The sequence below is a fragment of the Ixodes scapularis genome, unplaced genomic scaffold (genome assembly GCF_016920785.2).
Source record: "Ixodes scapularis isolate PalLabHiFi unplaced genomic scaffold, ASM1692078v2 PGA_scaffold10__122_contigs__length_95168666, whole genome shotgun sequence".
Lineage (NCBI taxonomy): Eukaryota > Metazoa > Arthropoda > Arachnida > Ixodida > Ixodidae > Ixodes > Ixodes scapularis.
The window spans coordinates 74,069,946-74,082,637 of NW_024609836.1; the positions used below are offsets into that span (position 1 = coordinate 74,069,946).

The 12,692-nt window shown below is 44.1% G+C and overlaps 1 protein-coding gene across 4 annotated transcripts in view; it reads left to right on the plus strand.

The window, feature by feature from the left end:
- Positions 1-2,955: 2,955 nt before the first annotated feature.
- The window catches only part of LOC8051529 (forkhead box protein N2), a 29,883-nt gene continuing 20,146 nt past the window's right edge, over positions 2,956-12,692 (plus strand). The window contains exons 1-2 of one of the 4 annotated variants that reach the window (XM_029989381.4): positions 2,956-3,087; positions 9,264-9,344. The gene's annotated coding sequence lies outside the window, so the exon portion shown is untranslated. The remainder of the gene's footprint in view (positions 3,088-9,263; positions 9,345-12,692) is intronic. The other 3 variants (XM_029989380.4, XM_029989382.4, XM_029989379.4) reach the window with 3 other exon arrangements.

The window sequence follows — 12,692 nt, forward strand, 5'->3', positions numbered from 1 at the left end:
GGTAGTTTTTGCTTTGTTTCAGATAATAATTAATATTTCTTGCTTAAGAATTTGTTTTCAAATTGTATGTTTTTCATAACTTGCCGGAAACTGCCTCCAAGTGCAAATTTCGCGTCGGTTGCAGGCTTTTGGAGCTGCACAGATAATAAAAACATGTTGTGTTTGTTTTCATTCAGAATATTAAAATAAAGACTGTATGGTGAATTAAACGTGTAAAATGTACCTAGAACTGTAGATATGCTGTTTAGTTTGGGTTGGACAAATATTTGCAAAGTTCAAACAGACTTCATAGTTGCGGGAGCTTTTTTTCAGACAACCTGGTATGGAAGGTAGTCGCTTTCAACTGGAACACGATGAGGTAAAAGAGAACTATGGTGCGTACATTGTGCAGTGATGGAAGTACTGCGCCACACTGTCTTGAACGAAAGTCTGCTACATCTGGTGCGAAGATGTCACATTTGCTAAAAATAGTACCACACCTACGCAGAAAAAAAAAACTTTAATGTTTTCTTGATTGACCATAGTATATTGTACTGGTCCTCGAATGGGGGTCTGCGGACCCTTTGTGGTCTGTGAAGGCATTTTACGGGTCCGCGAAGCACTGGCTAATCAGTCAAGCTCGGCAATAAAAATCTTATTCTTTTCAGATTGAGAAGAAACCTTCCAATTTTCGGGCGAATTTTCTCGTGTGTATGACGGGGTCCCCCCATCATCTCCGCCGACCCATAAAGGGTCCGAGAAACATCAATGGTTGAGAACCACTAGTGTATTGTATACTTTGTTTCCCCTTAAGTCAGAACACATATGTACTCTAACACACATACTAAAAGCACAAGTCGCAGGGCATTTTCTGCGATTGAGTGGTTCAGCCGATGAAAAAAGACGTACAGAATGATGATGAATGCCACAATGTTGCAGTTTTGACGCCGTTTTGATTGGTGCCATTGGCTTGTAGCTTCTGCAACGCTTTGACTTTAAGGTGAAAGGAAATCGAGATTACTCGCCAGCCTCGCTTGACCCGTCGTCATCTGAATCTTTGGACAACGTCGCCAATGTCTGGATGTTAAATTCGCGAGAAAAATGTGCAAAATAGTGGGATGGCTGCTGCGGCAACACAGAACCAGAGTCTTTTAGTCCTGGTGAGACCTCTTGATTATTGCATCTCCTGCATGCCTTCGTGCCGTGGCTTCAGTGTGCCGTGGCACTTGCTCCGCTTGCGTCAACCTTCACTGTCTCACACCAGCATGCGCGCTTTGAGCTTCACCGCTTTACACCGCTCTTCTGATTGCAGCGGCTGACGTTGGGGAGTGCCTGAGTTAGCGCTATTGGCTCGAAAATTGTGCTCACGTTATAATACTTGTGGGCGGTTGTTTCTACAGTTCATGGTCCGTATTAAGACCTTGAGTTTTTTAGGTTCGTAAAAGTTTGGGGAACTTATTTTTATTGATTGACATGCTGGGGTGTATGATGGTTTTCGCGGACATTTACTGGGACTAAAAAGAGCACGGGGGCTTTATCTGGACAAGCGTTGCACAATGATTCACTTTCCCACCATTTTTTAATACCGATTGCGTATTACTAACCTGTCCTGAACCCTATTTAAAAAAAAAAGGCCAGGTGTTTTTTTTTCGCTTCCTAGCTATTATTAATAATTAATATAAATTAAGAATAATTATTATATTAATTATAATAAAAATGAATTAATGAAGAACAACTACAAAAGGTCAAATGTTTCAGTTTCATAGGTGAAACCAATCGGCATTAAAGATTGACTCATTTAGTAGTGCAATCGTGGTTAATTTTCAGGTGACATGCTAACGAGGTTGGCTTCTGCTCCAAAACCATCTGTAACTGCTCCAAACCAACATCTTGCATTGCATTAACACTATACAAATCTTGCATTATTTAAAACGATATTATTTGGATTAAAACTAATTCAGATATGCTTATCCAATCCAAAGACTGCCAATAACACCCCTCTACAGCTCGGGCATCTTTTGTAAACACGTTTCCTTTGATCTCGCGTAAAGCCTTGCGTGATTGAAGAAAACCATATCTTGAGTGAAGACACAAGAACGGTTGCCGCCAAGCCTTTGCACGTCCAGGTTCCTTTGTGAAGGAAGTCCACCAGTGAAAAAGAGGCACTGGAAATTAAACGTGATAAAACTAAAAGAAAGCCACTACCTAAGTGCACAACACGGGTGTCAACTAACATTTCGACTCCGTGAAATGTTTGGCACTTCGGAATGCCATTGAATAAAAAGAAATATCACTACTGTCAAGTTTACAACGTCCAAGAAAACTGCTAAGCGGTACAACATTCGGAACCGTCGAACTGCTTCCGAAGCCCCGACAGATTGGCGAGCAACAGCTTTAAACCTTTTTAAACCAACCGCCCATAATATATATATATGGTGGACGTATCGTGGATAATGCACACTTTGAATTGGGTGGTGTTCTGCGCCGCACCACAATGTTTACCAGAAAACATATCGGGGTCAAATTGAAATGCCAGTAGTAATGCATAGTAGTATTATAAAAAACACTTTTCTTTTCGACGATAATGTCGGCGTCGACCCAGTCGCGAGTGTTTAATGCGCTTTAAAAATAACGCTACAAAAAACAAGGGTTTAATCTTCCCCTCGAGGTCACAGTATGTAACTCCTCAGTCATAAGAACCACACACGCGAACACTTCTGATCTCAGGTTACCGGAAGTTTAACATGTGCTTGCGGAACTACGTCACGCAAGCCCTTGTAGCTGTTACCGTAAACTGTCTGCTACCCCCCGCGTTCCGAAAGTGAACAACGGTTGGTTCTGAAAACACCACGGATACTTATAATAACCATTTCGTTGTCGGTAATGTTATATTAGCATACAAAAAGTCTTAAATTTAACATGATCAAGGCGGTCCTAAATGTCTAAAATGTGCCGATGTCCCGAAGGAGCGCACGAAGACCCGAACGGCGGCTGCTGGAAGAGCGAACGCTGCAACGTACACAGGGATACAGGGGCAGGCCAGCATAGCATCACACGCGGTGGAACAACTTCAGGAATGTTTACGCATTTTCTTCATCTCCTTTCCCTGTAAGTACTCGGATAGCGGTTGGTTATTCTACCTCGAACTGCACGACCATTTCCCTACCGCGAACGCCCCGAACCAGGTCAAACTTGAAGGATAAGAAGTCGTGATCGCGGCCGTGCTTCGAAATGGTCGGTTACCCCCCCCTCCATGTGCGGCTAGGCTTAGATCTTTACGCTAAATGCTATTTTATTCGCAAAGCCGGCATCGAACGAGTCGTTCGTTTTTATCGATACCCTTGCTAGTTCATTGATTCGCGGTTGGTATCGAATGGTGGCGGAAAGCAGTCGAGTTGGGCCGGTATCCAACATTGGAAGCTGGGGCGCCCGTCGTCGAAGATTGCCCCCAATTCCCCGCTACGCTGTGGTTCTAACATAAACTCTTCCCGATCACTGCAAGTAAATTCTCCCTGTGGTTAGTCTTTTTTTGTCGATCTTTCGGTACGCGACGCACCGGGACATGTGTCGGCAGTTAGCCACCGACCTTCGCACGAGGAAGCGCCGGTGATCCATAACGTATGTCTGTTGACGACGAAATCCGCGAGTTTGCTGTTTTTCCCGATGTTTACAAAAAACACATATCACTGATTTATTGTATTTATGCTTTTTTGTTTTGATGGGGGTTTCGGTACAACGACGTGGCGTCCCGACTTCGAGGTCACGGGCCGATCTAAAGTCGTGGCCGATTTGTGTTTGTGCCGTGCTTAAACAATTGAACTTTTGTAATTTTTGGTCCTCTTGAGTTCTGTTCTAACGTCGTTTTATACGATTTTTTTTTTGGTCATTGTCACGATGTCGACGATGTGTTGCATGCAACTTTGCAAATTGCGCAATCGCACAACGTTATGGCGTCTTCAGCATGTGGCCTCGGCTATCAAGACGCAGCCAAAGATGCAAGAGAGGCGATTGCGAATTGCACCAACAGCTAAAGTCCGTCGGCTCCTTTTACAGTCTCTTCTTCGTGTTTGTGTTTTTCTTTATATAATTGACTTGTTTGTTTCCTGACGTGAGGGGGTCATTTCGATCCATTTAATCGGAACCTAGTTCACGAGGTGTTCGACTTCCCGTATAATCCGTGACTGATTTGTAGCTTTAGATAGTTTGTAAACAAGTTGCGTGCGATTAGATATAAGTCAGCAACAATTGACGCCGAAAAACATTTTTCTTTAAACTGTAGAATATTACATAATTGGAAAATCTAGCTGTACCCAAATCACCTGCCGTCGTCGAACAATTTTTATAAAGTAATTAGTTCATTTTACAAGTTCGGAGTAGCTACAACAGCTGACGCCTCTTCTCCTCAGAGACGCAGCCCGTGCAGCTGTTAATAAACGAACTGGGCGGCATCTCCCAAAGCTGGAGTGTCGTTTACAGCTTCTTTTCCTTATATTCACTACTGAACGACGACCTTGCGTTGCTATGCTAACGCTCCCGTAATAGTGGCAACAAGCTGCCGTTTTCTTTCTTTCCGGCGACCGCCATCTTGTGGTTGCCATAGTAACGCGGACGCGTCACTGGCGTCACTACGTTGGGAGAGCGCGGTCAACCTCGGGGAGGCGTCACGTGTCTTCGCGTCGTGTATTTCTGTTTCTTTTAATCGGATTGTCGCGCCGTAACGCCTCGTAGTGTCTTTTGGAGAGATCGCGGCGTTTTAGTCGCTTCCTGTAAAACAAGTTCAAGTTCTTGTGCGTAGCCCGGAGGCAGATAGGTGTTTCCTGGTGGCTGGGAGCTGTTTTGTTTGTCTTTTTATTTTGGGGAGCGACGAACGTGTTGACTTCGTCTGGTTCTAGATAGCGGGCGAAGACATCGCGAGGTGCCAGCTGCCAAGTTAGCTGAGTGAGTTGTGTCTGACGAGGCGATGAGACAAATAACAAAAGGTGTGGTGGGCGCAAAGTGTATTACAGCTGGCGATAGGCAGTTGTGAAAGTAATACGCGGGTAATCACAGATGACAATTAAATATTCCTTTATATTCACGGTTCGTCTTCTGACAAAATCAATATCTGTTCTATGAAAAAAAAAAAAAAAAGAAAGAAAAGTGTAATTGTCTCTTTTTTTTTTTTTTTCTTGGGGATTCCTGGAAGTTCTCCCATTTTGACGCTTCAGCTGGTATCTCCCCCAGCTCAAGTAGGTTGCATCAAAATGGGATAAGCAACACGTAGCTGATGGCTATCGGTCTCGCAGAGGAGTGTCCATACGATGTTGATAAAGTTGGTCATGCAGGTACGGGCGCTGTATTGCAGGTTTGTGATATTTATTTATTTTGGTACTGCAAACCTTTTGATCAGTGCAAAGAAAAAAAAAAAGAAAAAAAGAGGTTGTAGAAAAAAACAAAAACATTTTTGTGATCTATCGTAATCTGCGCGAGAGGACATAACACATGGTGAATATTCAATTCATTTCCCGAATATGAAGGCACCCAAATCTCCAGGTTATTGCCGGGACGCCTTTTTCGGCAATTGATGCAGGGCAATTGACGGTAACCGTCAAAATAACAAATACATTTATTTTGACGTTCGTGACATCCCTTTCGAAAACCATGAAAGCAAGTTTTTATTATTTTTTTTTTTTTTTGTATTTTGACGTCTTCCGCAACCCCACAACTTTGCTGACTGCACCACGTCTCCCATATACTCCGGACTCAGCATGTTGATTGTTGCAGCACCTATTAACGGTATTGAACAGGACCTCCAAAAAAGGCGTCCCAGTTGTGGATGCGACGGGCATAAGGTAACAGAGCAGCGCTTTGCCCGGTATCGATGAAGAAACTGATTTTAAAGAAAGTATGTGGAAAATCTTGACAGTGGGGAGTCGTGGATGGGATGTCTAGAGTGGGACGATGCTCTCATCGATCCTTGGACCGTTGTGCTTCGAGAAGTGTGGTTATGCAACAACAGCCCGAACAGTGATGATAACTCTACAGGCCTCCTTTGTTTGGACATCCAATCTTCAAAAGTTATGTGAACGAACGGGCAGAACTACCAGCTGCCTGGTCACTGTCACGTCCCAACGCTGGTCCATGAAAGTCATCCAACGCTTTTGCGCATATACACTGTGTAAAAGTCCTGTTCAGTAGCGCCAGCCGTGAGCGTCTGGCATGCAGCAACACGCAGACTCCCAAAATAGGAAAAAAGGGGACTTAAAAAAAAAAGTTCTATGATTTCTTGGAAGTGACATCACAGATATCAAAATAACAGTTACAGTAAAATGGATAGATGGACTAGTTGGTACATGTTTAACTTGCGAAGCGCCTGAAAGATGACACGACGAAGATGAGAGTCGACTGTAGCGCTTCGTCCTGTCTCGTCTTCCTCTTGTCCTCGTTTTTTAGGCGCTTCACAAGTTGACAACAGTTATTTTGACGACATGACGTCACGGACGTCAAAATAGTGTTTCTTTGCCCCGTGCCATCGCCACTCTAATCCCGTTAATGCCATCTTGCGGCTTAAAGCGAAAGCATGTTGCCTCCGGAGCATTTATTATTATTGCCGGGCCTAGTAAACCATTTGATTTGACTAACAAATACGTGGTGTGATGTTGCTTGAACACAACCTGGGAAAGTGTGAAGAAGAATATATGGTAAGGTAGAGGGGAGGCTAAAGGCAGAAGTGCAATTAGACTGGGAAAAAAAAGTAAGTGACGGCTTCATCTTTAATGATGAAACTCCTGCTTCAGGGATGATGATGATGATGTTTTTTTGTCTTCTTTCTTCGTAGGAGTGACCACAAATTATATATATATATTTTTCTTTTTTAAGGGAGTTAGCAGGGAAAGAAAGGCGCCAAGGAACACCGGAATGGGATGTTGTACTTACAAATATAAACATCAACAACCGACTGTACTTGTTACCATGGTTTTTGCTCCTTGTCTTTCACAATAATTTTTGTTATCCGTCGTGTAAACAAAGCAACCCGTGATTGGGGCAGTCTTTGCTATCTTCGCGATCTGACCGCATTCGACTTCGGGGAGTGCATAGCCTTGCCTACACCCTGGGGTCACCTACTTTGCACCCCATAAATTATCCTGTTCCCTCAACAAACGAAAAATGCTTCTGAAACCAATCTGTAACATGGTGTGGATGTAACAGCGAAGACGAAGGGAAGGAATACGTCGCAGGACGAGTGCTCGTCTTGTGGTGTGGTCATTTCCTTTGCCTAAAAAAACGTCCGAGTGAGAAAATGGTCTCCTCACTTCACCATGCCTCACTCCGAGCAAAACGCGGATGAACACTTATCTGACATAACGTGATTGGTCGTTTGTGTGGTTTTGTTTTCGCACTTTAAAGAACTTGACCTGACATCACGAGGTTTATACATCGGTTTCGTCCCTAAATTTAGCGAGAAAATTGACGTCACCGTGTCCTGACTTTCGTTTCCCCGCTAGATTTGGCGGAAAAAAAAATAGATTCTTCAGTTCTCGAAACGACAGCTCAACGTGTTCTAAACACGTTTAAACGATCGCTTCTTAAATACTGCATATCACGTATTACGGGACTTCAAAGACGAATGTCGCTGCCACTTTTTTTTTTTGGTCTTTTAGTTTTTTTTGCATTTCGCTGTTGGTTGTAATTGCCGGGCTTTTGTTTTTTGTGTGTGTATCTGTCAATCTGAGCCTTTCGCCGGAGTGCCTACGAAATTAGCAAGGCCTTTCTGTTTTCCTTATTTTTTTCTTCTTTCTTCCGACTCGGGTGGGTTCAATTAAAACTAGCGTCAGTCCTTGGCCCTCTTCTTTTGCCGAGACAGCGCAATGTCGTCGCTGTCATGTGTTTTGTTTTAAATTTTAGTCGTGAAAGCGATTTGGGCGTTTTCTTTTGTTGCGCAACCGTGCGTCTCGTTCTAATTAAGAAGGGACCTGGAGCTTTCTGGTGCTCTTGTCACTGACAGGATCAGAAGGGGCGTCCTTTTTGGGATGCCCGCAGCCTCCAGCAAGCGCCCGTTGCCTTCCGCAAGTCGTCTGCTTCGTGCGGAGGAGTTGTGCTGACGTCAGAACCATGCCGAGCTCCCATTGGTTCTGATTGAAAGGATAGTGGGTAGACCTTTTCAGGCGGCATCACTGTGATTCTGGGGAGGGGAAGCAGTGTTTCGAGTCATCGAGTGGTGCCGTTCTTTATTGGAAGTGCGAGCTGGCTCCTCGTCGGGGTGTACCGATCCCCGTGTGCCGTTTATTTGGGACTGGGGAGAGTCACGTGGTACTTGACCGACGAAGGGGACGCCGCGGAGCGTTGCCCCGGGCAACGGCGGTGCGGACTCACGGCGCGTGCGCTTTGATCGAACGCACCCTTTCCCTTGCGTGCCACGACGAGCCGCGAAGAACGCGAAAGGGAGAGGGGGTGTCGGCATACCTGACCCCTCCGGGGCCCCCACACTTCTTTTTATTAGTTTGTTTTCATCGCGTCTTCGGAATTTAGCAATTAAAAGGCCGCACGAAGCAGTTGAGTGAACGTGGAGTTTGGTTCGGTTTCGAAGAGATCGCTTTTAAACCGCTCCGCGAGAATATGATGCTTCTGGAGCGCATACCTTTAATCCCACGTTTTAAATAAAAAAGAAGAAAAGCATTGGAGTTGAAGGGAAGGAGGGAAAGGGAGGGTGTGTTTATTTACGGAAATTATTACGTAAGGAATTTTCGAAGATAACACTGTTGTCGTGTTGTCTAATTTTTTTTTTCCTTGGTGAATATTTTATTATCGGCATGATGGTGAGTGGCTGTGTATGATACGGTAAATTTGTTTTATGGGTAGATGGAAACACATCATTTGTAAACACACATAGAAGTTTTACGGCGTGGCACTCTTTCGTTTTGATTTTTGTGCCACTGACTGAACTGGGCTAGTAAAATGAAGGGTGTTCCCTCGAAAGCATCGGGAGTGCATTTTTGCGCAAAAGACATCAGCACAATTTAATTTTAAGAATTGAGTTGTTTTAGTATGCATAAAAGTAGCAGCTTTTATTGAACAGTACATGCGAATCTTGCTAACGTTGTGAACCTAAGTGGTGCTGTCTTTTTTTACCTCTTTAGCGATGGTTAATAAAACATAAATGTGAAAAAGCACCTCAATTCGTCGTTGCGGTTCACTGTATTACTTTTTGTTATTTCTGGGGTTTAACTCTATGCTTGATAAAGTGGGATTGACGGATAGTTATCTAAGTTATCTAACGCTTCTGCGATCTCTCCTCTTTTTTGCAGGCTGTCGTGGCACTCCTGAAAACAGTCCTTATGTCCCAGTACAGGGAGGATAGTCTTCGAGGAGAGGGAACTTGGAGCAAGGTAAGCTCTCATGCCCTTTCCTTTTGTTCTTTTGTTTAGTAAAAAAATTTCCAGCGATTTTTGTCTCCAAAGTTTTATAACGCGTGGAAATGCGGTACTTCAGGAGCGCCCATTTAAATTTTGTTTCGAAAACATTTAACAGTCGTTTCGGAGAAGGAAGAGCATATATTGGTTAATAATTTACCCCCACTTAGCGGGGACATCGTCACGTCACCTGACGTCACGCTACTTGGTCGGATGGCGTGACGACACATTGTCTAGTGGTGTCGTCACAAGACATCATTTTTCCTGCTAAATTTAGATACAAAGACGAAAGAAAAAATGTTTTTTAATAAAAGTTTCGTTGAAAAAAAAAAAAAAACACTCCACTCTTCAAAAATTGCGGTTACCTTCACCACGCGTCAACCAAGTGACGACGCAGTGCTTGGTTTGCCATTGCAAATCATAGTTGCGTATCTCGAAGTATCTGGCCGTGGCGTAATCAGATGCCACTAATAGACACCCCCCCTTTTTAGAAGTTCGTCCGGCAACATTGACGGTCGCCACTTGCACGCAATCTTGTGATTCGGCAAAGCCGAATTTTAGCTGAACTTTTTTAAATGTTTGGCTAACATTCGTCAAAAATACATTGTTGCTAGACCTGAAAGTTTAGATATCATATTTTTGTGTGAAAAAAGATTTGAAGTTTATTTTTAATGTATATTGGCACAGTTATTACTAAATAAGGCGACATTATACAATATGTGGGATCGGTATAATTTTTGTGTGTTTACTAGTAATTTTAATGTAACTTCTTGCAGAAGTGGTATGACAACGCGGTTGGGTAGTAGCAGTAGCAGTCTGCGCAGCCACGATACACAAGTTTCGGTTTTGAGGCCTCATCCCTGCAGACTGCAAGTGTTTATTGTTGCAAAAAAGGCGGTAACACTGTGTTCTATACTTTTTTCTGTGAGTCACAATTTTGTACGTGAAGATGAATGGAACAGGCTGTTGAGCCTTCACCGGAAGAGATAACAATATATTATTGTAAATATCATATTTTTCTATTTGAGTCACTTCAGCTTTGCATGAAGGTGTGCGTCCCATATTTGCAACATCGTTTTTAACCTCTAAATGCCGCTTTCTGATGTTAGGACACACCAGACGTTTAGGAAAATGGGAAGAATTAGGAATGTCGGATGTGCAACGTCGAGCATGGTAGTTCTGTGTTTAGTTTTATGCGGATAGGTGAAAACCGTGGAATAACGCTAATTGAAAACCAGTATTATTTTGTTTTGGCGCAAACTACTTGTGAGCCGAAAACAGGATTGCTATAATGGCGAGGAGTGCTCTAAAGTACTTGCCAACGTTGCAACTACCTCGTTGCGTCACTGGAAAGATAAAACGAAAACCGCATTATCCCGAATGTACCGCACCATTTGTCACTTGCGCAGTGGACTGCGTCATTTTTGCGTCCATTTCGGGTCGAACTTCTCTTCTTGAGGCAGAAAATATTGAAGAAAACCACACTCTCAAAGGCTGACAAACACATAGTTACCATGTTGCCTACTCCGCACCTCGCCATAGCCACTTGTAGTACTACACTGTGTGATAGTAATGGCACGACTGCACGGCGTCCGTTTGCAATTCATGACCCCGTTGGCCCCCTCGAGTTCTGGCGCGTGCACAGACATTTGCCGAATTTTTGCCGAATTTTTGCCGTACTTTCTTTCAAAAGGGCGGCATTTGCCGAACTTTGCCAAATCTGAAGTTCGGCAGGTTCGGTCCATTATTAATACAAACCACAATAAGATTATGGAAGCATCCGACTTAACAATAATCGCTTTGCTGAATCTCTACACATGTGAAACGATACAACAGAACCTTTAGTAGCAAAAAACGACAACAAAAACAATGGCTTAATTGGGAGGGGGGGGGGGGGGGGGGGGCTCAGCTCAGCCGGAAATGGGCTTGCGTCGTTGAGATCCATGCTTTTGAACGTGCGCCCGTAGCAGACGGTGCACGGCAGTATCGCTTTCGCATGTTTCCAATTTCGGCCGTACGATGGCGAGACGGTTCGATCTCGAGGCAATAACGCCCCGCAGTTACTCTATGACGTCCCAGAGAACTTCCGGTTCATAAAAAGAATTAACAAACCCCTCCTTGCATCTAACTTTTTTGCGTTTTCCACGTTTTTGGGGTTCGGGCAAGCCAGCGGGCACGGAGAGAGTAACTAAATATCAGTGCGTCATATTTTAACCGGACGACGCGGAAACCTCCTCCACTTACGGGGGCGACCCGCGGTGCCGAATGCGCGCGATATGTGAAGTATTTGGTCCTGGCCTTACTACTAGTCAGATCTGCTAAAAGCTTTTTTTTTAGTTGAAATACAAAATGTAAGTGGCGCGAACCATTTCAATTATTCATGAAAGTAGTTTTTTTTCCAGTATTTTAGATCAGAAAAGAAACAAATAGAGTTTATAAAGTCCGGAAACAAGAAATGACACGTCGACATACCCGCCACCAAGCAGAGAAAAGGCGGCGCATACTAGAAAGGGGTAGTGGGATCCAGCACCGACGAGCGGCAAGCGTAGAAAGGTCCCGGATGTACGCGGCGACGCTGCGGTCTTATACCGGCTCGAGGATCTGTCCGGTCCCGATCGTTCCGAAGGCCTTTGGCGAGGTTTGGCTTGTAATTTGGCCGTTTGACGGAATGGCAGCGCGAAGTGGCTCCCGTTCTGAACTGATCATTACCCCGTGTTTGCTGTCGTTTGTGGCCAATGAAGTTTCATGCCGAATTTGTGTTTAATCGCGCAGCAAATGCAATGCGAGCCGCCCTGGCTGCCCGCTTCATACAGCTTATCCAGAACATGCTTTAGTGGCGCCCTCTTGAGCCGTTGATTTGAAGTGCGGCAGCCGTGAGCACTCGCCGTGATCACTCAAGCCACGACCAATGATGTCATGAAGGAGGTTATTTTTTTGCTTGTTTTTGTAATGTAATTTGCCTATAACTTTTAAAATGAAGCGAAATTCGAGAAAAGTTTTATTAAGTTACTACGTTCAGTGGCTCAGGTTCGGTGCAAATTAAAAACAAGTAAAAAAAGTTGTTGCAGGGCCCCTTTAGCACCACTGTTTGAAATGTCGATGAAATGTTTTAACCACCGACTCTCCAGGTGCACGGCAAAAGAACGAAGAAGCGCGAGATGTGTTAACATTTTTCGAATGTTCTTGTAAACCAGCTTGCCACCTCCAAGACGTTAAATTGTACAGCCGCGGGCCCTCGTTAAATCTCCAACTTTGTTGTCCGTGTAGCATTTTTATTTTTTATGCTTTCTAGCACCGGTGACATAAGCAGGCTCGACTAGCCTG